The sequence below is a fragment of the Heterocephalus glaber genome, unplaced genomic scaffold (assembly GCF_053883595.1).
Source record: "Heterocephalus glaber isolate CG9 unplaced genomic scaffold, H.glaber_assembly_v1.0 deba00001608, whole genome shotgun sequence".
Taxonomy (NCBI): Eukaryota; Metazoa; Chordata; class Mammalia; order Rodentia; family Bathyergidae; genus Heterocephalus; species Heterocephalus glaber.
The window spans coordinates 16,457,049-16,485,025 of record NW_028258379.1 but is presented as its reverse complement, the minus strand read 5'-3'; the positions used below and the strand labels follow the sequence as shown (position 1 = coordinate 16,485,025).

The window sequence follows — 27,977 nt, the reverse complement described above, 5'->3', positions numbered from 1 at the left end:
GCTTAGGGCTCCCAGCATCCTCTTCTTGCCCTAAGTCAGTCTTTCGTTCTTTGTGCTGACAGGCAGCCTGGGTGGCTAGGTGGGTCCTGCACCACAGCCAAATGGAATCCGGTTCTGATCTCAGTGATGGAGATACTGGTGTCTCCAGACGAAGGGCCTCCTCCCCCTGGCTTCTTTCCTTTTCTACTCTAGTGTGCAGAACGCAGGCAGGCACACAGTAGGTGCTCAGTAAGTATAATACATGTTCAGTGGAGAAATGAACCAGGAGGTCTGAGAGTTACTGGGTCAAAGCAGTGTCACAGACTCCCCTTTGGGGATGCCACAGTCACAGGACAGGGAAGGAGCCAGCCAGCACCCCAGGAGCAGCACCCACAAAGACCTGGGCTCCAGCAGTCCCTGTGAGATAAATACTTAACTCAGAATTTTTCTGAGAATGAAACAACATCGTAGCACTGCATGCACACAGTGAGTGCCCAGTTAGGGTCTCTCAGCTCCCGTGAGCACTGGCCTGTCAGCCACGCCAGGGCCATCCCTGGCAGTGTGGACCTCAGCGGTCTCCTCTGTAAACTGGGTGAAAGGAGAATATGAAAGCTAGGTGTGGTGGTACATGCTTGTAATCTCAGCATTTAGGAGGCTGAGTCAGGAGGATCTCCAGAAGTTTGAAGCCAAGTTGAGCTACATATCAAGTTAAGGCCAGATTAGATTACACAGACTGTCTCAAAACAAAACAAAACTGAAAATGAAGACAAGGGGGCCGGGTATTTAGCTCAGTGGTTCCGGCGCCTGCTGCACAAGTGCAAGTTCCCGAGTTCGATCCCAGGCACCAAAAAAAAAAAAAAAGTAAGAAAATGAAGACAAGGGTGCACCTCAGGCTGTGAGGAAGGGAAGGAGAGATGGGGTCACACCCAGGCTCCTTTATCTGGGCCACTGGGGGAGGCCCTGGAGTCCCAGGGTTGCCCTTGGCAATGCTGTCACTTATCACACTGTCTTCTCAGATGGGTGTTTTGACTATTGATCTGATAAATAAACAGCCCACAGGCTCGATCAAAATGTTATTTTGCATTTCAATTACTGTTCACTAATGCAGCTTTCACTTCCCGAGGCTGCCTTCCCCCCCTGCCCCCCCACCCCCCGCAGGCGAGGTGAAGCTGCCCCCACCCCCAGTACCCAGGAAATCACAGTGGTTGGGAGGCAGCTGCCACTGGGGAGGGGAAGGGCAGCAGGGTAGACATAGAGGCACCCGACTGCCTTCCCAGACGAGCGCCTGCTGGGCAGGGCCCTCGAGCTGATGCTGACCCTGCCCTCCTGCCCGAAGGCCCACCCATGCCCTTGCTCCCGAGTGGCCTTGGGCATGTCCTTACACCTCGCTGTGTCTTCACTGCTGCATTGGGAAGCTGGCCCCACGTACGACCCTGCTTTGCTGCTGTTGTAAGGACACAGTGCGAAGACAGGCAGGAAGCTCTGAGAAGGGAACAGAAAGCTGAGTTTCCCTTCAGTGTGCGCACTCACTATGAGAAAAGTGCTGGCACACACAGGCTTCTTCACTCCTCAGAACAGCTCCGTGGCCTTTGCTGTTTTACACCAGGGAAAGGCCACTGAGACACATGAACATTGAGTCACATGGGCCACACGGCTTCTGAGGGACAGTGAAGGGCAGAGACTTGAGTTCCAGTCCACCGAGGCACTAGCATCTGGGGTGAGCCATCTTCCCTCACGGCCAGAGGACATGGCCTCTGACCTCCTAGGGGGTCCAGGGTGGGAGGCAGGCCAAGGCTGAGGACAGAGGGAGAGTTTACATTTCAGGGGTTTGTTTTGGTTTGGTTGAGACAGGGTTGAACCTGTGGCAATCCTCCTGCCTCAGCCTCCCCAGTGCTGGGATTACAAGCATTTGCCACCACGCCTGGTTACATTTCAGGTTTAAATAAACAGAATCAATGGTACAAGTTGCCTCCTGAGCTTGGTAGAAAGAGCCCAGAGCTGGCTCTGGCTTCCGCTCCAGCTCCGAGGCTTCCTGTCACTGACAGAGCCACCCTAGCTGTCTGGTCTGTCGTTCCACTTCCCTTTCCAGAAAACACAGACAGCCCAGCCATCTGCCAGCAAGGACTGAAGACACAGCAGCTGCAGGAGCTAAGACCACTGGCCTCCCGAAGGAAGCTGAATCCCAGACATGAGGTTTTGGCTCACTGGCTCATGCTATTTCACAGGTAACTCAAGGGTTAAAAATCCACATTACAAAATAAAGCACTGAATGGCCTGAAATCAGACACAGAGAGCCCGAAGTCCTTAACTGTCTGGACTCTGGTCCTGAGTGTCCACCATTCAAACCTGCAGACAGACTCCACCCCGCCCCACCTGAGCTGCCCATCCGGAGGCCGCACTGATTCCCATGAACCAGGTTCAAGTCCTCCGTCTGCCCTTCCTTCCCCTGTGACCTCCAGTAGGTTCTTGAACTTCTCTGAACCTCAGTTTTCTTCACCTATAAAATTGGAATAATTAGCAGGGCATGGTGACGCACCCCTGGCTGCTGGGAGAAGTGAACACCTTCAGGGTCACAAGATCCCCTCCAGGGACCGGTGAAACCAAAGGAGCCCGAACTTAGAAGTGCTTCCGGCCCTCACTGCAGAGGAGCCTCCACTGTCAGGCCAGAGAAACTGAGGCACAAAGGCTTCTTTGTTCACATTGCTTAGTGTGTTGGGGGGCAGAGCCAGGATTTGAACCCAGCTCACCAGCCCCTACCACTTCTCGGTTCTAAATTCAACCTTGACATTGTGCAGCCAGCCTCATAACTTCACAAGTCCTAATGGAAAGAGAAAGCTGAAAACTGCAAAAGCAGAATGCTGGCCAGCAACCTGCAAATGTCAAGGTCACGGAAACCAAGGGCAGTCTGAGGAAGTGTCACAGACAGGGAAACGCAGAGGCACGAGGACTAAATGCAGCACTGGATTCTGGATTGGATTCTAGAAGAGAGAAAGGACATTAGCAAAGAAACAATAAAATCCAGAGAAAGCAGAGAGTTTTGCTCACAGTGATGTGCCAAGGGCAGTTTCTCAGCTGTGACAAACTTGTCACGGTCATGTAAGCCATTAACAAAAGATCAGGGGGAGGTGGGCACCCTGCAGTGCTGGCAATTTTCCTACAGACCAAGGACTATCCCAATAAATCGTTTTGTAAGATATGGGAAAAATAACTGCAAAACCTCAACAGCAAAAAATACCTGAATACATCTTAAAATGGGCAAATAATTTGACTAGACATTTTTTCACCCATTTTTTTCTTTTTCCAAGACAGGGTCTTGCTTTGTACTCTGGCTAGCCTTGAATTTGCAGTGTAGTCTAGGCTGATCTCAGTCACCATCCTCCTGTCTCAGCCTTCTGAGTGCTGGTATTATAGACATGCACCACCATGTTCAGCTCCAAATAGACATTTTTCAAAAGATAATACTGAATACAAATGGCCAGCACATATGTGAAAGAATGCTCAACATCACTAATGATCAGGGAAATGTATATCAAAACCACAACGAGAGACCATCTCACACCAATTAGAATGGCCATAACCAAAGAACAAACATTCGCCAAGTGTGCTGGCACACACCTGTAAGCCCAGCACTTGGGAGGCTGAGGCAGGAGGATTGCCAGTCTGAGGCCAGCCCAGGCAACTCAGTGAGACCTTGTCTCAAAATTAAAAAGTAAAAAGGGATGGGGATGTAGCTCTGTGATAGAGCACTGCCTAGCATGTACAAGGCCCTGGGAACCACTCTCTCAGCTAAAAGAAGTAAGCCGGGGATTTAGCTCAGTGGCACCTCACCTGCCTTGCAAGTACAAGGTACTGAGTTCGATCCTGGGTACCACAAAAAAAAAAATTTAAAAAAATTTTTAAAAATCCTAAGAAAAGATCTGCGGTACAAATCAGCTATCCCATTACTGGGTATATATCCAAAGGAAAGGAAGTTAATATGGGACTTCCATGTGTACTGGAGACTATTCACACTAGCAAAACATGGGATCAACCAGATGCCCATCAGTGGATGCACAGGTAGAAAATGTGCTAGTGATGCACAATTATATGTATATATACTATTCAGCTACTGAAAAAAAAAATCCCATCGTTTATGCCAACACGGATAGGACTGGAGAATGTTTTAGTAAGTGAAATAAGCCAGGCACAGAAAGACAAATACAATATTCCCATTCATGTGTGGAATCTAAAGAGTTGAATTCATAGGAGAAAACTGAGTAGCAGCTAGTAGAGGTTAGGAAGAGGCAAAGTAGAAGAGAGGGGGAGGCTGGGTAACGGATAAGTGGCAGTTAGATGGGAGGTGCAAGGTCTAACGCTCTACAGCACAGCGGGGTGAACTAGAGCTTACAACAGTTTGTTACTTATTTATTTATTGGTACTGGGGATTGAGCCCAGGACCTTTTCACTGAGCTACATTCTCATTGCTTTTTTCTTTGCAGACTCAGCCCTGAGAGGACCAAGGATACGCTGCAGATCATGAGGCCAGGCCAGGGCCCCAGCCCAACCAGCCCCCATGCTGCTGCACCTGCGGGCCCGGGTCCTGGGGACAGCTGAGTCTGGAGCATGACAGACAGCATGGGGCCTCTCTGGACAGAGGGACAGGCTAGGGAGGAGAGGGTTACATAGCACCTCCTTCCAGTCAGTGACTGTGCTGATCAATCAACTCAATTAAATCCACGATGCTTTTAAAAAAAGGAACAACAACAACAAAGAACAGCAACAGAAAGTAGTGACTAATAATCAAGTAAAATTGGATTACTTCTGTGCTGACTGGTTGGGGAGGGCGGGGAAGACCTAGCTCACTGGAGCGAGTGAGGAGAGAGAGCAAGCTCAGCAACCTGGGGAGGCAGGATGGTGGGGGGCTCAGGGGCAGAACTCTGGGCCTCAGTGATCGGCTCTGGGGCAGGTGCAGAGGGGCACTCAGGAGCTGCTGCATCTGCCTGGCAGCCCCGGAGGGCACAACTATCGTGACCCTGTTTCCTAGCCCAGGAAAGCCAGGCCAAGTGATTTGCCAAAAACAAAGACTCATTCAGACTCCTGGTGTCCAGTTCCAAGGTTCTGCTGGTGAGGACATGTTCAGGACAGGCTTCAATGAAACACATGCACCCATGTGCCACACACTGAATCAATTGCCCCTGAGCTCATGGCCGCATGCTGCACACCACGACTCAGCACATACAGGTGCGCAGTGACCACACGTCCCTCGGAAGAGAAAGTGTTCTAAAGTGCCACGACACGACGGGTGTACATGCAGAGCAGAGGGGTCCAGCCCTCCGTAAGGGAAGTGGTCAGGGCAGGCTTCCTGGAGGTGGCAGAGTCTCTGCTTTGCTTGGAGGATAAGTAGGTGTCAGCCAGCCCAACGTGGGGGAGGGTGGGGAATGGCAAATCACAGAGGTAGGAAACGGCAGACCTCATCTGGACTGGAAGCGCTGGGAATTCTGGGATGCAGATATGTGGCAGGTGACAGAGCCAGGAAGAAGGCAGGTGGGAGTGTGGGCAAAGACCAGGATGGAGAGGTGGGCAGGGCTTGGCCTAGGTGTGGACACCCGGGTCTCTGTGACCCATGAACCCTGATGCACAGCCAGCCCTTTGCTAACTGCCTCGTGCACCTCTGCCTCAATCCTCCGGGCTGGGGCCAGAGGCTTCTGCTCACGTCCTCCTCCAAGGAAACTGGGGCTCCAAGAGGCGAATGAGCCTCACATGTCACGTGGCTGGCTTAGTTTTTTTGTTTCAGAACTGGGGAGTGATCCCAGGGCCTTTGCACTGAGTTATACCCCCAGCCCTTTTAATTTTTTATTTTGAGACAGTTGGGCTCGAACTTATGATGCTCTGCCTCAGCCTCCCAGAGTGCTGGGGTTACAGGTGTGTACCACCACACCTGGCAAGCTACATGGCTGGCTTAGAAGGCAAGGTCTGCTTTGCAGGGGTGTCCTTTTTTCCCCAGTCACCCTTTCTTTGCCATACAAATGCATTAGCAAAGCTAGCTATTTAAAGGAACCCCCGAGCTAATCCTTGAGTAAAGGGAAAATCTTTAAGCAAAGCTAATAATCACCCCATAATCCAGCTGTTATTAATTCTGGGTTTTACAGTACAGCACCAGGGCTGAAACACTCTGGTCCCTAGAAAACCTTCCTGGGGGAGGATGAGGGAAGGGAAGGGGCAGGGGTTGGGGGGAGTCACCAGGGGGTGTGGGTTGTGGGAAGTGGCACAGTGGGTATGCCAGGCACTGCCAAAGAGGGGGTCTGGCAGACTGCCTTCTGCAGCCCTGTAAATGAGCTCTTGGGGTTCGAAGGCGGAAGGAGGGAGCTCAGCCTCTCTGGCTCCCACAAGACTAAAACCACATCAGCCAGGTTGCTCTATGTCTTCCAAATATCAAGACCAAGAAAGGGAGACAGCCCCGCTGCTCAGCATGGTAAATGGGGTATCAGAGATGTGGACATTTCCCATGCCACAAAGGGGCCACTGGGACGGCAGTTGGCCCCCATCCGCATCTGATGATTGGGTCACAGAGGGCAGGGGCTATGACCTGCTCCTCCTTGTGCCCCAATACATAGCAGAGTCCCAGGTAAACAGCAGGTGCTCGGTAATGTGTTAAGAGGGAACTAAAGTTGGTTCACTTTACAGAAATTACTCAGAACAAGGATAAAGATGAACCAAGAAAGCTGGTAAAGGGAAGGGAGCAAAAATGGTAAATCCTATTTACCAAGCGCCTCTGGTACACCTTGGCATTATGCTATTCTACAGAGTCCGCCAAAAAATGTATACATCAGGAAAAGAAACACTTGTATAAATACTTTAATACTAAATGTACTGAGCCATCATGGGATTAATACACATTACCTTTGGCCTCTAAAGTTACAAGAGGTGCTCAAAGTGGTGGCCATCAGCTTCCTGACATTTATTAGTATGGCAAACTACTGACTTGTGTATATGCTTTTTGGTGGACTCTGTATTGAAAACAACACACTTTTACACTGTAAAGATTATGCTTTTTAAACATTAGGTGTTAAATAATAGCATAGAACAATTTTGCTCTTATATTCTAGCCTTATATTCAAGGCAACTTGCACAGAGTGGGTGAGTAATGTATTAAAGGGAATCTAGTGGGCCAGGGATTTAACTCAGTGGTTTCACCGCCTGCCTTGAAAGCTCAAGGTCCCAAGTTCGATCCCCAATATGCCAAAAAAAGAATAATATGCTGGGCCAGGGATTTAGCTCAGTGGCACCGTGCCTGCCTCGAAAGCACAAGGTCCTGAGTTCAATCCCTGGTACCAAAAATAAATACATACTTACATACATACATACATGTAATCTAGCTAGTAATGCTAACAACACTCGTATTTACTAAGAGCCAACCAGGTACTGGGCTTTCATCAGGTACCAGGCTTTCATGCCACTGAGACCTCCCAAGGCCCTCACTCGGTGAAGCCAGATGCTGCCCCTAGATTCTGATGTCACACTCACTTCCCATCATGCCCTGCCAACACTCTCCCCCCACCCGGGGCACCCTGTAGGGAAGTGACAGAGCCCACAAGATCCTGATAAAGCAGGTGAGGATTCACTCAACTCACTTGTCCCCACGCTCATTAAGGGTGTCCACCTGAAGGAGGCCTTAAGAAAGAATCCCTGGTGGCTCACACCTGTAACCCCAGTGCTCTGGGAGGCTGAGGCAGGAAGGATCACAAGTTCGAGCCCAGCCTGAGCAAATTAGTGAGACCCTGTCTCAAAATAAAAAATAAAGAAGGGGCTGGGGATAGAGCTCAGTGTGAATTCAATCCCAGTACCAAAAAATAAAATAATCCTTGCAAGTGCCCCATCCTCCTTAGGATGCTTGGGTATACAGTGGCCAAGGGAGAGCAAATGGATGGACAGGAAGAGCTGGGGAAGGGAAACCCCAGAGGTTTCCTGTTTAGCTCGGAGCAGCCCCCTCTTGCTGGGAAGGATACGTACATCACAGGAAGACCCAGGATTTAAACCCAGACCATCTACACTTTGGTTCCTGGCTCTGCCACCCAGCCACGGGCACCTAACCCAGCCTGAGCCTCCACTTCTCCAACTGCCCGATGGGGACAACTGGGCTCCCCTTGAAGGCTTGCAGGTTTCTTGGACAGGTCCAGAAAGCTGTGCATGCACGCATGTGGGAAATCCGTGAGAAGACAAGAGTCACAGAACACCCGGAAATAGCAGCTATCCTGGAGAGGCAGTGTAGGAGACCAAGGACGAGAGGAGAAAGAGTGACATAATAGTCACCTCCTGTATCTCAGAGTGTGACTGCTCTTATGTATTACTACTTTGCAAAAAAAAAAGAAAGAAAACTAAGCTGGGTGTGAAGGTGCACACCTGGAATTTTGCTGTTGGGAGGCTGAGGCAGGAAGACTCCAAGTATGAGGCCAGCCTGGGTGAGTTACCAAGAGTCTGTCTCAATAATAAAATTTAAGGGGGCCGGGGATTTAGCTCAGTGGTTCCACTGCCTGCCTCTCAAGTGCAAGGTCCCGAGTTTGATCCCCGTAAAAATAAAATAAAATAAAATAAAATAAAATTTAAAAGAGGCTGAGAATGTAGCTCAATGTGGAGCAATTGCCTCATCCGTGGGAGGCCCTGGGTTCAATTCTCAGCACTTTGAGAGAAGGAGGGAGGAAGAGAGGGAAGGAAGAAAAAAAAACTTTTAATGTATGCATAGGGGCTCAATTAGTGGCAAGCAATGCAATAACAAGTCACCTTGGAAGTTGGCTTCATTTTCCTGGATAGGGTACAACCAGCAGAAATGCACACCCCAGTGACCTCAGCTGAAATTTATGCTCCAGACCTGTTTGGAAAGCACTGCTCCTGCTCAGGTCCCTAGCCTTCCTACCATGTCCCTTCCCAACCCCCCAGAAACCCTCTCCCCACAGGAGCCCCCTCAGCTTGTTTGGCTAATGTATTCGAAAACCAAATTAGGGGGGCCCTGGCTCCAGGGGAGGTCCCCAAGCCAGTTGCTAGATGCAGGGAATTAGATACCATCTCATGCTCAAATCCGATTAGGCCTACCCCCTCCTCCCCGCATCCAAAAGCCCACTTTCTAATCAATTTTACAAAGGGCTCTGCGCAGATAGACACTAATGGTATTGAGCTGGGATCTTTAAACCAAGTCTTGGAGGAGTGTGCAGAGATAAAATGCACACACTGTATTAAGGCAGGAGCCTGTCGCCAGGGTGTCCTTCCTCTCAGAGACGGGTGGGGGCACGGCCAAGTGTTCACTAGAGACCCATGGCGTCCTACTCCACGAACACCTGTCTCAACTTCTCATTCCCCTTCAGACTTTACCCCCAGGCAACTCCTTCCACAAGGGTCCCTCACCAGTTAAGCTTCACTCTCCAGGGCCCCAGTAAGTGGTCCAGTGACTGCTATGTTCTCCCCCCAGTCCTTGGTCCCCTAGACAGATGCCCTATTGCATCGGACTCCTGCACTGAGTATCTGCACGGCTGTGGCCATCTGCTTGACCTCTCTGGCCTGCGGCTACGCAGCTGAACACAGCATGAAGATAGCAGCACCGATGGCAAAGGGTGAGGGAGGTGACAGGCACAATGAGATCAGCCTTGCGGAAATGGAGTGCCCATCACAATTAGCCCTTGCTTCACTTCCCTACAGTGCTGCTCACACCATAGTTCTTTTCTTTTCTTTCATTTTGGTTCTCTGAGATGGGGTCTCTATGTATTCCACGCTGACCTTGAACTCACTATGTAGCCCAGGCTGGCTTCAAACTCATGGTGATCCTCCTGCCTCAGCCTCCAGAATGCTGGTATTATAATTGTGCACAACCACTCCAAGCTTCACACCACAGTTCTTGTCTCTCTCTAGTTACTGCGATGTTCACATCTTTTTCTCTCCTTCTTGAAGGAGCTTCTCTGGCGAATTCCTCACTTTCTCTCCTCTAGGTTCCTCCAGCACCTCGGGAAGCTGTGATCACTGCAAACCTACTGTGTGCTGGCTCTGTGTGGGGAGAGCTGCTCCCTGCCCCAGCCAGTGCCAGTGCTTCGGGCTCATTTCTCAGCTAAGTTCTGGAAGGACAGGCACTGCCTCTGTCATCTCTGTGTCATCACAGAGGTGCCTAACAGATGTTTGTGACCTAACAAAGACCAAGTGGGGCCAGCTGGCCTGAGGAGGCTGTGAACCTGTTGTGTGCGTGGGTGGGAGGGGTTGACCGCCCCTCAGACCTGCCTGGTGCCTGGAGCCTGCTCTGCAGATGTGAACACCTGGAAGCTGACACTCTGTCCATGCAGATCGGCTGGTGCACCTGGGAACGGAGCTCCTCCTGAGCTCCCTCTCAGACCTGGTGTCTGTCCAGGACCTTGCAGCGCCAACAGCCACCCACCCAGTGACTGCACAGGGAAGTTCACAGGCTGCTTGACACAAGCAAACAACGCCGAGAGGGTCTGTCTTGCTTTGCGGAAGTGAGCAAGCCCCCTGCCCCTGTCCACACACATGAGGCTCACTTTCAGGCTTCCCTGCTCAGCCTCCAAACCAACACCCGTGCCCCTTTTCCAGGGCATCAGGTGGGAATGTAGAAGCTCTGCCCTCCCGGAAGTACCTAGACCCACTTCCACAAGACAGCGTAGTTCCCAACCATATTCAACCAAGAGGGCTTCAGGCTGAGTGTGAACGGGCCACACGGCCCTGCTGGCCCAAGACCCATTGTCTGTGCTGAGTAGCCTTTGCGGCTGGAAGTGAACACACTAATAAATAAGGGAGGACGCTCCCAACTCCCTTGGGCTGCTTATCTGACTACACAGCATGAATGGCTTCTTAACATGATATTTTACATTCAGGAGGGATGGGCATCATATTAACCAAGGTTCATTTGAGAAAAGTCTAGAATGAAAAGAGGAAGGAGCTAAAAGACATCTGGAGTGTTAGGTGAGGCACCTGTGGCGGCAGGACCAAGGTTCCAAAGTTCCCCCGAAGATTAAGGGAACTGACAGAGAACAACCCAGAACCCAGCCCTGATCCTGGCTCCACGCCACCCACCACCCAACTGCCCCTCAGAGGCCCCAGACTCCGTCAGGCAATCCTCTCTTCACTGCTCGCCCCGGCCCCTTCCCTGCTCTGTAACCCCTTGGGCATGAGCAGGGTTGCTGTGTACCCACTTGGCAGGAGAGCACAGGACCTCTGGCCTGGGAATTCTTCCAAAGATCTTCACTTTTTTGTTTTTTTGAGACAGGGTCTCCCTGTGTAGTTCAGATTGCCTTTGAACTCACTATGTAGCCCAGGCTGTCCTCAAGCTCATGGTGATCCTCCTGCCTCAGCCTCCCTGGGACTACAGGTGTGTGCTGCCACACCTGGCTCATAAGTTTGAAATATGCTGAAAAAAATTTTAAATATGAAAAGGAAAATGCACAAATAATTTTTTTAGGGTGGTATTGGGGACTGAACACAGGCCTTCACACTAAGCTACAACCCCAGATCTCTTTTGACTTTATTTGGAGACAGAGTCTCTCTAACCCACCAAACTGCCAGGCTGGGATTGAACTTGTGATCTTCTTGGCTCAGCCTCCTGCATGCTGAGATTACAGGTGTGTGCCACCACACCTAGCTGCAAAATTTAAAAATTTTAAATGTTTAATGAAATTAATTTTTTAATGAAACATCCACAAAGTACAACATGATGTCAGGTTAATGTTATATTCATAAGTATTTCCTTATCCCTAAAAATACTTTGTAGGTTCCTTTTTTTTTTTTTTTTTGCAGTACTGGGGATCAAACCAAGGCCTTTCACAGACGGCTACATCCCAACCCTTTTAAAATATTTTTTATTTTGAGATGGGGTCTTGCTGAGTTACTAAAGTGCTCGGGCTAGGCTCAAACTTGTGATCCAGAGTTCTGGGATGACAAGAATATGCCAACACATCTGGCTGCAGGTTAGATTTTCTCAGTAAGAATTTCTGAGTTGGCTTGAGTTTTGCCAAGCCGATTTAAATCACAGCCTATTTAAAGTCAGTGAGTTATCTGCATCTAAATTATTCCAAGTAATTTTGACATTTTCTCAATAATTTTTACAATAAAATTAAGTCATGTTGTTTTGGTTTTTGGAGTCAGCATCTCACCATGTAGTCCATGCTGGCCTTAAACTCACACGGCACCCCAGACTGGCCTTGGGCTCATGGTGATCTTCCTGCCTCAACCTCTGTAGTGCTGGGCACTCCTCCCATGCCAGGCTAAGATATTTACCACGTATGCTACCATCTGAATCTGTGAAGACCTTGACAACCGAGGCTGTGAACTAGCACGGCCTGGTGCCAAACTCTGAGAGCAGCAGGGACTGTGACTGCAAAGCAAATCCCAGGGACCTGGGCAGGAAGTGGCAGCACAGCCTAAGGACCAGTTTGGTGGACAGAATAACAGACCTGCCCGGGATGGGTGACCTGTGAAGCAGCACACACAGCCATGCAGTCCCTTTTCACCTGCACCTGCAAAGTGGAGCGGGACACACACCCCCCCCCCCCCGCTGATGCCCCTCTATCCATCCTGGGAGGGCCTGCTCTGCCCCTGGGTGGCTGCTCTTCCGGGTAATGACGGCACAGGATGGAGTGAGGGGTGATCACCAAAAGGCAGGGCCAGGTTTGAGTGCAGGACTGGGGCAGAGTGTCGGTGACTGCCAAGGCCCCCAGGTTTCCACTGTGGTAAAGCCCGAGGGAAGGCTTAGAGGCAGAGAAGTTAAATTTTAAGGGTGGTTTACTGACCTGGCCACAACAAGCTACTACAGATCCCAGGCTCTGTCCATGTTCCATGGGTGTCTGCTGACCTTCATGGATACCTTCCCCCAGGTCCATAGAAGCTCCGGAAGCCTTCTACCTTTTCAGATCTTGACCATGGACTGCAGGTCCAAGGGGCAGCTCCCAACTACCTCACAAGGAAACCCCTGCCGGAGTTCATCAGCTTCAGGCAGTGGGTCTCCTTTATTACGAGAGCCCTACCAGCCACAGCCAAACAGCTCCTGAAGCCTCAGGGTACAGCTTCCTTCCAGGTGACACAGGCGGCAGGTGCAGGACCAAACACCTGCGGCACTGGTTAGTGAACTCTGCCCCCAGAATGCCCTCACCCAGCTGGTCTATGCCCTTCTGGGGAGCCCCTCTGCCCTTGCTGTGCCCATGCATTGCCCCTGCTACTAAGGAAACAGCCATTCCCGATGGTTTACTGGCCACAGAAAGCACCTGTCTTAGGACTACACCTCATGTTCTGTACCTGAGTTAGAGGCCAACAAAGCAACTCATGTGTCTGATTCGGCTCCTAACTTTTGTGTGTTTTTTAGGAAAAAACTCCAAACCATCAGTAAATATATTAAAGAGGCTGAGCAGGAATTCTTGCCAGATGTGATTAACAAGGATGTAAGTATAATATAATTTAAGCGCTATGTTATTCAGGAATACATTCCTACTGAGTTTGCATGTACACAGGCCCTATACGGTCACAAGTGACAAGGCCAGGTCCCTGGTAAGCACTGGCTGCTGAAGACAGACATAGTCAAGGCACACACAAACGCATACACACACGTAACCATCCTAATGCAAAATCAGATACGCCGTCTTCGTCTGCTTCACCCACAGGCAGAGAGCATGGGGGATTTTTGAGAGCACTCACATTTTGTCCAACTCAGATCAATGATTGGACCACAAGGTTCTGTGCCCAATTAGCTGGGTCTTACTGCCTGGCACCACGCCCACCTGCCTGGCACTCTCAGGGACCACCCGTGAGGGCACCCAGCCCTCAGGCAGCAAGTGGAACGCAGCGAGTGAGCAGGCTGTTTGTCACCAGCAAGGCCGGCGATGGCTCAGGACATGCTGAGCCCATGTTCTACTGCCTTTCCCTCTGGACATGGGGCACTGGGCCAACACACACTCTCCTCCCTAACACCTTCACCCCTCTCCCTATTCCCTAATCTCTCCACTTTCCCTTCGGCCACCACGAGGTACCCCTTCGGTTATGGGCTTCTAGATGAACTGATCGATTCCAAACCTCTACTTCCTTTGAAAGGTCTCCTAGCCCCAGTGGGAATCCAGGTGGTCCAGTGGTTAAGGGTACTGCTCTGGAGTTAGGCCTGGGTCCAATCCTGACTTCTGTCTGGCCAGTAAGTCCCATAAAACTCCATGCCAGTCATGAGATACATGTTCCTAGCTCAAAGGGTAGTTAGAAGAATCAAATGAGACCATGCGTGCAAAGCACTTAGCACTGAGCTGGCGTTGAGCAAGTACCAGATAAAAGCAGTCAAATTAAGAACTCCCTGAAAGTTCTGAGTTCCTTCACTTTTAGATGCACTTGACCGTGACAGTACATGGATGCTTCTTGATCATGACACATGGTCAAGCAGAGCAGAAGGGAGGAAGGAGAATGGCCCAAGAGGACAAAGCCAGATTTACATGGTGTTTCCAAGGTACTGTTTCCCAGGGTGTCATTCCTAGAACCCAGTTCTGTGGGGTTTCAATAGGTATCCTGTCCCTGTCCCCAGAAAGTACCATAGTCAAAGAAGTAAAGAAAAGACCTGGATGAACAAGTCAAATAGGTTTCCTTACTGGAGAACTCCCCAGACTTTTCACACACTAACATCAAGGCCTGTAAAACAGCCTACAGAGCCTCCCAAACTCATTTGATGGCTCTGATGCTTAATTTTATGTCAACTTGACTGGGCCACAGAGTGCTCGGGTATTCAGCCAAACATTATGCTGGGCATTTTTTTAAGATAGTGCTGGGTGAGGTTAACATTTAAATTGTGGGCCGGGGATTTAGCTCAGCGGTTTCACTGCCTGCTAGGCAAGCACAAGTACCCGAGTTCGATCCCGGTACAAAAAAAAAAAAACAATTTAAATTGTCCAATTAATGGAGATTGTCCTTCCTAATGTGGGTGGGTCTCATCCACTCAGCTGAAGGACTGGGAAGAATAAAAAGGCTGACTCACCCCCAAGAAAAAGCACTTGGCAATAGCCTTCAAACTGGGACCTCCACTTCTTCCTGCCTTCAGACTGGAACTGAAGTATTGGTCTTCCTGGTCTCATGCCTGCCAGCCTTGGACAGGAGCAGCACCATCCACGTCTTGGGGCTCTGGCTCGCCCACTCACCCTGCAGGTCTTGGGACACAGCAGCCCCCATAACCACATGAGCTATAGGGCGCTCACCTGTAATCCCAGCACTCTGGGAGGCTGTGGTAGGAGGATGGCAAGTTCGAACCCAGCTGGGCAACTTATCAACTCAGCAATTCTGTGTCTCCAAATTAAAAAAAAATTTTTTTTTAAGGGCTGAGGATGTAGCTCAGTGCAAAGGTCCTGGCTCAAAACCTAGCACTGCAAAACGAATAAACAGAAACTGACTGTTGACTGTTTATAATGTATCTCACCCATAACCCTAACTATACCTGTATCTATCATCCCTACCTCCACTGCCACATCCCTTCTCTGGGTCTGTTTCCCAGAGGACTTCACCGAGACCCCTTCCGGGCACACACATGCACACCGGGTGGAGCTCCACGCACACTTCGAGGGACGCTGCCCCTGAGGGTCAGACTCCAAGCAGGCTGCATACCTCTGCTCCCCACCTCCCGCTGCCCAGCAAATGGGGCCAACCCCTGCTTAGACCCCAGGCCCTCCCTGCAGTGACCGATCCCCACAGTTCCCATCCTTCAAGCCTCTTTCATCCAAAGTCTTGCAGGCTGGAAAGAACAGAATAGCATGAGGGCCACGTGGTCTTTTGTGAATGACAATCCTCTGTCTGTCTTGGGTTTCCAGTCATGTTCCCTCCTCCTCTGACACAAGGAGGTTGATGCTCTTTCTCTTCTCAGCCCTCCCACATGGATACTGTGAACACTGGCTTGTGCTGGGTTCAGCAGCCTGGAGCTAAGCTTCAATCATGGCTAAGGGGGAAAGGGACCTTTCTGCTCACACAGCATCTGGTGACTCCCTGCAGGAGGCCAGAGCTCAGGGGGCCAGGGATTTCGCTCAGTGGTTCTGCCACCTGCCTCACAAGTGCAAGGTCCCAAGTTCAATCCTGGGTACCAAAAAAAAAAGTTTGTCAGAGCTCAGGGACAGGAGCACTGTGCATCCCCACAGCTCAGCCAATCCAGACAGGAAGTCCCCAGGTCCTCTGAGCGGCACAAAGGGCAGGCCCCAAGGGAGGAGGAGAATTCCTGGAGCCCAGCAAATACTAACTTGTTCTCGTGTCTTCGCTTTCTGGTTCCAGGTCCCCTACAGAGCCTTGAAGTCCAGCTTGAGGACCCCTGGCTTCCAGTTTCTGGGTCCTGGATTAGGGAGTCTCCATCTTTCAATCTCACAGAATATACCCCACTTTCTCCTACTGTCACCCAACTTGGGGATCGATACAGGCCTATTTGTCGAGTAAGACTATTAAAGGGGAAAAGATACCCAGTATAATCACTGTTTCATAACACACCTGAATGAGGAAGAGTGTTATCTCAGACCAAAGGACGGAGCGGGGGTGTAGCTCAGCTCAGTGGTATAGCGCTTGCCTAGCATGTACAAGGGCCTCTTTCAACCCCCAGCGCCAGGCCATGGGATGGAGGTGCAAGAACAGGGGAAAGAAGTGCCCGCTCTGATGGCTCCCACTGCCAGGGTAATTCTCAAGAGCAAATGATGTCCCTGGGGCAGGAGAGACTGTGTGTCCTTCTTCGCCTCTGCCCTAGCTAGACTCTTGCATGCTGTGGCTCACTGGGTCCTCCTGGCCAAAGCATCGTGGGCTCTGCTGGGTAATCTGCAGGTTTGGCTGGTAAGATGGGAAGGGTACGGGCATGTTGCATGGAGCAGGGAGCAAGCCTGACCGGTGGCTGCCACAAAACCCAAGTTCCCCCGGATGTCTAAGTGAACTCCCACCACGCTGGCTCCACAAAGTGGGGACAGCTGGTCAGGAGCAGCCAGGTGTGACTGTGAAGTCAGGAGGATCATTGTGACCAACAGATATTTATATACCTGATGAGTGCTGTCCCCTTCAACAGGGTCAGCTTGGGCATCTCCTCCCCAGTCCCCAGTGAAGCTGCCTGGGGTCACGGGGCTTTTGGAGCTCCTCTTGGGGCTAAATTAAGTGAGAAATAGAGTCACAGCCTCATTTTCTTTGTAAGCAAAAACTGCTCTGTTCAGCTTTGTCACCCAGCTAATTTCTGAGCCTTGCCTTCAGATGACCTTGGCTGCATTAAAAATTAAATCCACCCCCAAAGGAAGGGGATTCGCCACCAGTGAGGATATCCAAAGACGATGCAGAGTCTGAAGGTGTAACACGGAGGGAGAACAGGGTACTGCTAGATCCTGCCCGCCAAAGACCCATAGCTAACCTCTGCCGGATGCCCACTCCACCTGCCCTCCTATTTGCCCCATGAGCTGGAGGTCATCAGCCCCATGATGTCAATGAGAACTCTGAGTCCAGAGGTTAAGGGACCTGTCCAGAATCAGAGCCACCAGAGAGGCCTCAGTCTCCACCCTAGGGAGCTTCCTGTTGGATTGCCAAAAGCATGGCATCTGTTCATTTCAATAAAGATGTGTGGATGATTTAAAGAACCACCAGTCCCAACAGCCACGGTGACCATTCCCTCCCAGAGGACTGCATCTGCTCTTTGCACAAAAGGCCAACTGGAGCCAGGGACACAGAGGGACCTGGGGGTGACTCTGGTCTCCAACTCACTGGCTTCAACAAGACATTCTGGGCCTCAGGATCTGCATTTAGAATATGAGGACTAAATAATCCCTGACCTTCATATTCAACTGTGTCCTTTATGTCCCTCACGTCCCAGCCACAGAAGACCAGAGGCTGACCTGAATGAACAGAAAAATGAGGAGTCTAGCAGACCCAGGTTCCTGTCCTGCTGAGCATCTGGACACCCACACAGCCTCTCTGGGCCTCAGTGGCAGCACCTTAAAATGAGAAGCAGAGAAGCTTCTGTCTCCTAGGGCTGTTGCAAGGATCCGATATGGACATTTGTCTCAAATCTGGAACGAGTGGCATAAGTGTGATGCCCAATGCCACTCTTGTACCCCAGACTTGTGCCCCTTCTGCCTTGGCAGCTGCCTCTGAGTCCCTCTCCTCTGACCCATTTAAGCCCTGCCTTCCATCACCTCCCTCCTCAAGAGACCCTGCCAGGGAAGGGCCCTGTGCCCTGCTCTGGAGAAACACGAGCGAGACAGTGACAAGGCCGCAAGCAGCAAAGCAGAGGCCACCAGTTTCTCAACTGCCTTTGAACGCTGATGGGGCAAATGTGACAGAGAGGAGAAGAGCAAGAAGAACATTAGGGCCCCTGGTTATCCTCGGGTGCATCCTACATAGCAAGACTCCAGAAGCGGACTTGTGTGCAAATCCTGACTTTGACTTTTATTAGCTCTGTGACTTTGGGGACGACACTCAACCTCGCTAGGCTCCCTTTTCAGCTGTGATATGAATGAGGAAAATGCATGTGCCCGCTTTGCACTACAGTTATGAGATTCAAAAACAGAAGTAGGTAAAGTGTTCCATAGTGTGCCTGGCTGGAAGTTCACACTAAGACCCCTGCTGTTACAGTTTCCAATCTGCAGCAAGCACAAGCTCCCCTGGGAGGCACTTCCGGTCTGGAAGAGGCTGTCCCAGGGGCCCCACCCTGTGCACCCATCAATATAAAAGGGACAAAATGATATCCCCAGCAGGTCCCTGTCCATTCAGATGTTTCTAGTGACAAGCAGCTCACTCCTTTGAAGACAGTCAGCTTCAGAACTCCAAACATTCAGCTTAATCAAGGACCTTCTCTTTGGCCCCAAATTCATTTGTCCCAATTTTTGCCCGGATTTTGCCCCAGTAACTCTTATTTTGGAATTCCTCTAAGGTCAATGACCCCAGCCTTTAAAGGAAATACGGATCTGTGATTAAAGCCAAGATTCCAGGGGCCAAGGTCAAGCTGCATACATCTGCAGACCCCTGGGGAGGGTACCCAGCACCTCTGCCACTGTGTGAGGGAGGTGTCAGATGGCAGGGAGAGGAATTCGGTGCTGGGAGTCAGTTCTGCAGCCTGGCCGGCTGTGGGACTGGTGCTCAGGGTGCAGTGAATGGGCCTTGGCTGCCTGGCCCTCCAGGGTTACCTCCGCAACACCCCTGTAGACATCCACAGGGCGGGAAGGTCCCAGAGCCCACGCTCGGCCTCTGAAGGAGCATGGCTGACTGTGACCTTGAATTTTAAAGAATAACAATAAGAAAATCACCTGGCCTTTCCCACATCGGTCCATGCCAGGGTAGCTGGCATAGGAGGATGAGAGCCCTCAGAGACACAAGATTAATGGCCTCCCAGGCAGGTGAGCAGCCAGCCCTTTGCCAGTCACCATCCTCCGCAGCTCCCTGGCCTGGCCGGCTCCGTGAGGCGTGGAGTGAACCTGGCAGGGCAGCTGACCTTCACCACCAGGCAGAGCCTCACAGCCAGGGCCATCACCAGTGCCACCACGGACCAAGGTGGGGCAGGCTATAGCTGCTGCAGAAGCAGGGCTGGGGCAGAGCAGGGGAGCAGCTGGGCAGGGGGCTGGGCAAGGATGGAATCCAGCTTCTGGGGCCCCTCTGTCCGAGCTCTGGCTGCCAAGTTTGCATAAGGATCCCTGTTATTTGACATTCTTCTTAGAAGGATTTTTCGGTTTGCTTGCTTGCTTGCATATATTTGGCCAGCTTGATTGCTTTCCTTCTTTTTTTGCTTTTGTGTTACCGGATATTGAACCCAGGGCCTCCTCACTGAACTACATCCCAGTTCTTTCTTTAATTTTACTTTGAGACAGGGTCTCCCTAAGTCAGTAAGTTGCTCAGGCTGGGCTTGAATTTGTGATTGCCCTGACTCAGCTTCCAGAGTGCTAGGTTGGCTTTCTTTATTTATAAATTAAAACTGTTTTTGTTGTAGAATACACAGCCATGGTCCAAACAGTAAAGTAAAAAAAAACCTCACCGAATACCAGGATCCCCCAGCCCATTCCCTACAGGTATCTCAAATGGCAGTTTCCTGTGTCTCCTCCCAGAAATTTCCAAACCATGTGTCCAGCATCTGGAGCTTAAAAATCCATAAATGTGCTCACTGCTCAGCTACTTTTTTTTTTTTTTTGGTACCGGGGATTGAACACAGGACCTTGTGCTTTCGAGGCAGGCGGCAGCACCACTGAGCTAAATCCCCGGCACACAGCTACTATTTTTAAAACCTCTACTGAATGTTGCCTATATGTCCACATCAGTCTCTGCAGCGCTATAAGGACCACTTACTAATGCCACAACATTTCTTCTGTTCTGTTATGTTCTGTTCTCGTCTTGAGACAGGTTCTCTCCTCTCTGTTGAGTCCAGGCCAGTCTTGAACTGACTAAGTAGCCCAGGCAGCTCATGATCTTCCTGCCTCAGCCTCCCCAGTGCTGGGATGATGAGTGTGTGCCACCAACCCTAACCCAAAACATTTCTGGATCCACTCTATCATAATCTTTTGTTTTGTTTTGTTTTTGGTACCGGGGATCGAACTCGGGTCCTTAAGTTTGCGTAGCAGGCAGCGAAACCACTGAGCTAAATTCCCAGCCTGACTCTATCATAATCTTAACACACTCAGTCTTCCTTAGTTGGAAAAATACATCATAAACTCAATTCAGTAGACTTTAAAATGAACTTGCAGTTTTTCTTGCTCATGACCACAGTCTCCTCTTCACAGAATCCGTGGGGTCCACCTGACTCTGTGCAGCCTGGCAGTGTCCCTGTGTGAGCCTTTCACAAACATTATTATATTAAATCCTGCTGTGCCCCTGTAAAGGAAGCGTACTGTTCATTATTCTCACTTTTCAGAGGAGGCAGTGTGGCACAGGGAGGCTAGGCGATCTCTCAAGGCTGCACTGCAAGGGCCAGGCAGTCAGAGTTGCCAGCCGGCTTTGCACCTGCCGGACGCTAGGGGCCCGGCTCTCTCCACGCCACTCAGGGCCGGGTTCCTGTATGCTCCTCCAGCCACAGCGTTACAGACAGAGCGACACTGCCGGACCCGACGCTGACCTCACGCTCAGCGGGCCAGTCAGGCACCGGCCTTGGACGTGGGCTGCAATAGGCCGGATGCTGACTAGAGCAGCCATGGGCGGGCAGCGGAGCACCGCTTCCGTTTCCGGGCTGAGACACCGCCAAGATCAAGGTGAAGCAGGCGGAGACCAGGGCTTTACTCTCCGGACCTCACCCCGTCCTCTCCACCACACCCCCACCGGAGGGGCGGTCACTGTGAAGGACAGCACCTCAGCATGTCCATGCTCAGGTCCCGGAGGACAGAACAGCCCACGGAGATGGCCCAGGGAGATGAGCCTGAGGGGCCGTGGGCTGCACGGGACAGAGCAGAGAACCCTGCGGAAGAGCCGCCTCTCGGGGCACGGCCGCCTCGTCTTTCACCTGCCAGTTTCCATCTAGTAAAACTCTTTCGACATTTTTTTAACAGTAGAATTATTTGCATTAGTCTGTCCTGGCCTCCTCTGGCTCCTCTCTGGCTCCTGCAGCCCCCCTCTCCCAGCCCTGCATGGGTGCTCACAGTGTGGCCCTGGCATGTCACATCTGACCTGCACCACTCGGCCTGAAGCTTACAGTTCCAGTCCTCAGAATCACCAGGTGGAAGAGGCCCTGTGGGCGCTGAAAGCACCCCATTGAGATGGGGAGACAAAGCTCTGCACCCCTGCCCAGAGGCCTGGCCTGGCCTGAGCTCTGCCTCAGGCTGTGGTGCCAAACTGTTGCCAAGGCCCTCCTCTGCCAGGGCTTCAGTCTTCCTGTCTGTAAAATGAGGGCACTGGAGCCAGTGAGCCCCTGGGGCCTCCCAGCACCCATGTCCTGCCTTCTCCCCAGGGGAGGTCCCACATTTCAGCCCCCAGATGCTAGGGGGTCCTGGGTGTCTTCAGAACAGAAGGCCCCACAGGAGTGGCCCCCAGAAGCGCTGAGCATGGCTCAGGGTGGGCACTCAGCAGATGTCAGCAGGTATCATTGTTGTCATTTGTAGCGGGAAAGAGAAAACCTGTGAAACAGGCCTAAAATGAGAGAGGCAGAAATAAGGGACAGAAAGAAAGCATGACGGAAAAAGCCCAGAATCTGAGGCACTAGCTCAGCCTGGAGTGCTCGAGGCAGGTGTCACAGGCACAGTCTCTGGTCTGGTCCCTGTGGCCCGGAGCCAGAAGTACTGCAGCATCCAAAGAGTTCTTGTTGAGAAGCCTGCAGGGGACCTGCCAGAGGCCCCATGGGCACCCAGGTCCTCCAGCCTCCAGGAGGGGCCCTAGCTTCCGGTCTCAGGCATCTGGGCTCTGGGGTACCCACTGCTGCCCAGTACTGCTCCCCAATCCCTGGGATCGGCCCACTGCAGCTGCGTCCCTGCCACTCCCTCCGCCTGCCAACAGTCCAAACCTGTCTCCTGCCCGGGGTTCCCTGTCTTCTGGGACTGCTCAGATCCCAGGTGACATTTTCCTTGTAATAAAAATTTTTAGCGCAATATCTTGATGTCGTGAAGCACAACATTTTTTAGATGTAAACTACATTTACTGATCCAAATAAGAGATCCACTGCCAGACCCCGTGTGCTATTTCGTTACCATTAATGCCACATGGAGCAACTAGCCCAGAGGTTTCTAGGAGCCAAGGGAGGCTGACGACCAAGACTGCACTTGGGGGCATTTCCCTGGGTGCAGGTCCCCAAATGTTACCCCATGCCAAGCCTACAGAGTCTGCCCCAGGGACTGTTCTGCTGGTCAGGCACGGAGCTGAATGAGCTCGAGGGGCACAGGGACATAAAAGCAAAGGCCCAAACCCAGGCCTCTTGGCTATGACAGGGCACCACTCAGACCACAGTGGCCCCTCTCCTCTGTCCCCACCCACCACGCACAGGACACAGAGGTCCTCCAAGATGGCCCTCCATGCTCACAGCCCTACGCGCACCTCTCCACAAAGGCCTGTGCCCGCACTTCCTCTTCCTCCTCCCTTCCCTGCACAGGGGCACTTCACAGCACATGCACAGCCGTAACACGGGCATCTCCAGCCGCCCCAGGCCTCTGTGCAGCTGTCCTGGGATCGGGGCTTGGTGGCAGCCTCTTCACTCCTCTCAGGGGCTATGCATCCCTTTCTAAGCCCAGGATCTGAGGAACAGTTCCCCTTAGACCGTAAGTGTAGGAAAAATGTCAGGAGGGCTGGTCTGGAAAGAAAGGGTGGGTTTTCCAGTCCCCTGGGCTTCTGAGCTATTTCGGGGGCCCTGGCTTGGATTTGCATCAAGTTCTTCAAGTGAACCTACAGTGTCATCATGGCCAAGGACTCCACTGCTCTCGAGCATCGGCCAAGGACTCTTCCTAGGCAGCATTGTAGACTAAAGAGACCAAACGCCAGGCAGCCGTCTTCTTCCCTTCCATCACCCTCTGAGTTGCTACACACCAGTGATGCCCCAAGACCCACTCACAGAGGCCCTGAGAGCCCAGGGACCTCAGGCCCTCTCCCTCCAAGCTGCTCCTGCCAGCCAGGCCTTGCCCAGGGCTCCCCGGGTGTCGGGGAGCACAGGGCCCCAACAGCTCACTTTCGCTGGGATCCTGCATTATCAGTGGCAAGAGCAGGATGGGTGCCCCTGGCTGCCCCAACCTTTAGAGAGCCGTGAGGCCCCACTCAGTCCTACAGTTACACAGCACGGAAGGCCTTCTGAAGAGTCACCAAGCTCTGGATGTAGGCTGCAGGGACTTGGGCACATGCTGGATTAGTCAGGGAGCTGCTCCCAGCCAATGGGTTGGGGCCTGGGCTTCTCAGCCCTTCTAGGTTTTCAGCACCTTGGATTCTCACCTCCCTTTCCCTCTCACTGTGTGTGCCTTGCTGTGATTAGAAACGCTAGGTTCAGCCCTCCTTCACCCCTCAACCAGGCAGCCTTGGGCAGCGGACCACCTGTCCAGCCATACAGACGGCTCACCAGTAGTTCAGTCCAACACACAAATTTTCTCAAAATCTAGATAAGTTTTCATCTGGAAATTATTAAAGGTGTCTCCAGGTTTGACCCTTGCAGTAGATTCACAGATACATCAGATCCAGGCAGGCTCTGGAGGAGGTCACCGTAAGGGAAACACTGCTATGGAGAGACAGGAAGTAAGAGCTTAATTCTCAAGGCTGCCTCCTGCTCTGTACTGTCATTTCCGAGTACCAAGTACCTGGTCTACAGACCAGGGGTTCGAAGCACAAAATGAGCTTCAGCAGTGAGATGCGCCTTCTGTACAGGTGTGCGGATGTAGCCCTATCAGGCTCCTAAAGCTCCTGTTTGCCTAGCACTGTAAGGGGCGCTGGCCTGGAAGCCATGTGCAGGAGCCCTGAGCTGTCCTCCTGATGTCAAGGGCCTGAGCCTGAAGCAGTGTCTAGGTCACTATGGTGCACACGCCCTCCAGGGCCCAAGGAGTCACCTCCTTAGAACAGAAAGGACCCTGCTCAGCTGGCTGTCCTGGGCCTCTGGGGGCTGCAGACCCAACTGCTCACCCTCCCATTTTCCTGGGGCACCACTAAGCCAACATGACCCAGCTCCAGCCCTTTAGGGTGTGTGTACACACCTAGTATGGCCAGGAACACTGCCTCAGCTGCTAAAGCCAGGGGAGCTCACGCCTTCAAGGGCACGCGGAGGACAATGGTGTCCCTGGGTCTCGGGGCCTGCTGCAGCCCCCACCTGCCTCCTGTCATCGCAGTGCCGTTCAGTGCTTCTTAGCCTCTGCTCCCCTGCACCCCTCATGTCCCCTGTGGCTGCCTCACTGCCCTGCAAAGCCATGACCCCAGACTGTCAAGCCTCTAGCGGCCAGAGGCCCTCTCCCCCAGGGCCTTTCCTCCTCAAGTCAGTGTTCTGTGCCTCGTGCTGGGACAGAAGTGGCAGCAAGGGAAAGAAATCAGCCTTAGACTCCATGCGTACAGTTCTCCTCAGAAGTCCTCTGGTTCAACAGACTTTGGAAAAGGACGTGTCCAGAACAGTGAGAAGAGATACTAAAAAGAGCCAATATTTATTAAGCACTTAGTTCTTTGTGTTCATCAGCTTTTAATCTTTACAACAAGCCAACGAGGAGGATCACGGCAGATGAGGAACCTGAGGCCCAGAGAGGTCAAGTCCTTTTTCCAGGGCCTCAGAGCAGGAAGGGACAGAGGCAGGCAGCAATGTGGTGGTCAATACTGAAAGGCAGGTGTGGGTGAGCACTGACTCACAGCATCTGCTAACGTCCGTGGTGTTAATACTCCCGTCATGGCTGGGTTCAGACTACCAACATGACGACTCTGCACGAAGCGCGGGAAGAGACAGGCACGGCATAGCATCGTGTCTACTTCTAGCTGACGGGTACCCTGCATGTAAAGGTACGGCTGTACACGTGGTGGGATGTAGGATGGTGGGAGGAAATGATGAGCTTTCAGGATTTATGACTTTTGATTTTAAGACAATATATTTAATTGCAAGTTTACATAATTTTTTTCTGGTACTGGCCTTCATTCTAAGATACACTCCCAGCCTCACCCACCCCCCCTTTTAAATTTATTTATCTTTTATTTTTTTTGGTACCGGGAATCGAACTTGGGACCTTTCACAGCAGGCGCCGGAACCACTGAGCTAAATCCCCAGCCCACCCTCTTTTAAATTTAGAGACAAGGTCTTTGTAAGTAGCTAAATTGTCCAGGCTGCCCTTGAACTTGTGATCTGATCGTCCTGCCTCAGCCTTGCAGTGTGCTGGGATTACAATGTGTGCCATTACGCCCAACTTCATTTAATTTTCAATTCAATAATGGTCTCTTTTGACAATGAGCTCACAAAACCACTGAAAATTTACCGGGGGGCTCTCCTGAGCTGGCTTGAGCTGGCTGCAGGGCACCGCAGGGCTCGGACTCAGCCTTGGTCAGTCGGAGCCAGGCTTACCTCCTGTCCATGCCACCCGCTGCCTCTCGGGGCCACAGATGCTCCAGCTGCCTCAGCGCTCAACCCAGCAGCAACTGCTGCAGTTCGGTCCCCACTGGCCATTTCCTACATGACCTTCCTCCCCGAGCGTACCCCAGTGACCTCTCCACCCACCTCCTTTCTTCCTAAGGTAGCTCAACCAGCACTTAGTAAGCACCTGTCCTGTGCCAGGTGATCTGGGCCCTGGGGCCCAGGAGATGAACTGGTCATCTCCAGGGACTCATAACTTAGCGGGAGAAAAAATTCAGACCCAAAAGACTGCAACTCAGTTAGGGGCATGAGCCAGGAGTAACTGCAAGGAGAGAGAGATCAGCTCTCCCTGAAAGAGGCCAGGGATAGCTACACATAGAGGGCAACACCTGAGCAGGGTTTTAAAGGATGCATAGAAGTTTGCCAGGCAAACCAGGCTGGAGGAAAACAATATAGGAAGGAATAGATCTGAGGTGTGTATCTAGGTGGAGATTGGTCAGTGAAGAGGAAAGGAATAACTGAAGAGACACTGTGTATCCTGGCTGGAGCTTAGCGTCCAGTTTGTACACGCTGCGGGGCGCTGCGAGCAGGAACCCAAGTCAGGCGCCAGAGTCACATGCTGAGATCCAGACTCAGGATGGATGGAGGATGGGGGCGGGAGAATGGTGGGAGGGCACAGGTCAGAAGGAAGCACGGGCCAGGGACTCTGCTTCTAAACACAACTATGACGGACTCAGAGGATGGCATGAAAGGGCCAGGCCAGCAGGAGGCCATGGGCCTGGAGGAGGATGCTGGGACAGAGGTGGGTCAGGGAAGGAGAGCCCCAGCTCCCTGTGCCAATACTTCCACACTTTTTCTTTTAGGACCAAAACATGGGACCCAATTTTTTTCTTTTTGCCTCCACCTTAAACTTCACCCATATTTTGGACCCACACAGACTAAGAAAGTACGTTCTCAAGGCTGGGGTTAGAAGATAAGATTTTATACCGAATAGTTTCTCTGGTGTGAGAAACTGAAAGTGTAAATAAGGACTCAATGTATAATAGGTCATGTGAAATAGGAAGAAAAGGGGCAAAGGGGAAGGAAGTGGGAGGGCTAGGGGAAAGGATAGAAGGGAATGGGATTAATATGAGAAAATGGAAAAATAGGAACAAAATCTTTGTAAATAGGGAGGGATGGAGGAATTGAAAGGAGGGCTGGGCAAGGGTGAAAAATAAGAACCAAGAGAGACTATGTAAAGGTGCAAATTTCCAATGATGAATGTCATTATATTGTATACCTAAAATGTACCAATGATTAGAATGAATAATCGATAATGCAAAATAGGAAGAAAAGGTCCAAAGGGGTCGGGGTAGTGGGAGGGGCAGGGGAAAGGAAAGAAGGGAAAGGAAAAATGATGAGAAATGGAAAAAATGGAAATAAAGTCTTTGTAAATAGGGAAGGGTGGAGGGGGTGAAGGGAGGGCTAGGAATGGGGAAAAAATAAGAACCAAGATGCATCATGTAAAGGTACAATTCCCAATGAGAAAGGTAATTGTGTTGTATACCTAGAATGTACCAATAAAAGAATTTAATTTTTTTTAAAAAGAAGATAAAATTTTAGATACAATGAGTGACCTGACACGGTGACCATGAGTGCAGCCATGCAGCCAGATGGCTTCTGCCTGAATACTGGCTTTGTCAGCTGTGTGACCTTGGGTCAGTGACTAAACATCTCTGTGCCTCAGTTTATCTGTGAAATAAGCATTATAACAGTACCTACTTCCCAAGGTTGATATGAAGCAGCAATGAGTTAATACATGCAATATTCGTAGGACAATGCCCCGCATACAGCAAGCGTTCAATCAACGTCAATTATTGCAACTATTGCTATTATTATTACAGTCATCCACCTCTGGCTCTATCGTTTATTATCATCTGAGAGAAGAGAATCCTAGCCATCCCTAACAGGGTCTGAAAACGATGCAGGCTGCCTTGCTTGTGGATAGTCAGCAGCTGGAGGGCATTCCTCAGACTGCAGGAGCCCTGGATGCTTTCCAGCCCGGCAATGCGTCTGGCGCGTGTGCGCGTGTGTGTGTGATTGTGTGCTGGGGGCGGCC

At 51.4% G+C, this 27,977-nt stretch overlaps 1 protein-coding gene and 1 long non-coding RNA gene across 3 annotated transcripts in view; one reads left to right on the top strand and one right to left on the bottom strand.

Moving 5' to 3' along the window:
- Positions 1-27,977, bottom strand: part of Esrrb (estrogen related receptor beta) — a 108,102-nt gene that overhangs the window by 68,945 nt on the left and 11,180 nt on the right. The gene's annotated exons all lie outside the window — the stretch shown is intronic.
- Positions 9,847-16,425, top strand: LOC110346090 (uncharacterized). 2 transcript variants are annotated; one of them, XR_002389892.2, is made up of 4 exons: positions 9,847-10,448; positions 13,304-13,379; positions 14,302-14,422; positions 16,219-16,425. It is a non-coding gene; the product is annotated as an uncharacterized LOC110346090 (long non-coding RNA). The 2 variants fall into 2 exon arrangements; XR_015445057.1 differs by lacking the exon at positions 9,847-10,448 and adding an exon at positions 12,736-13,061.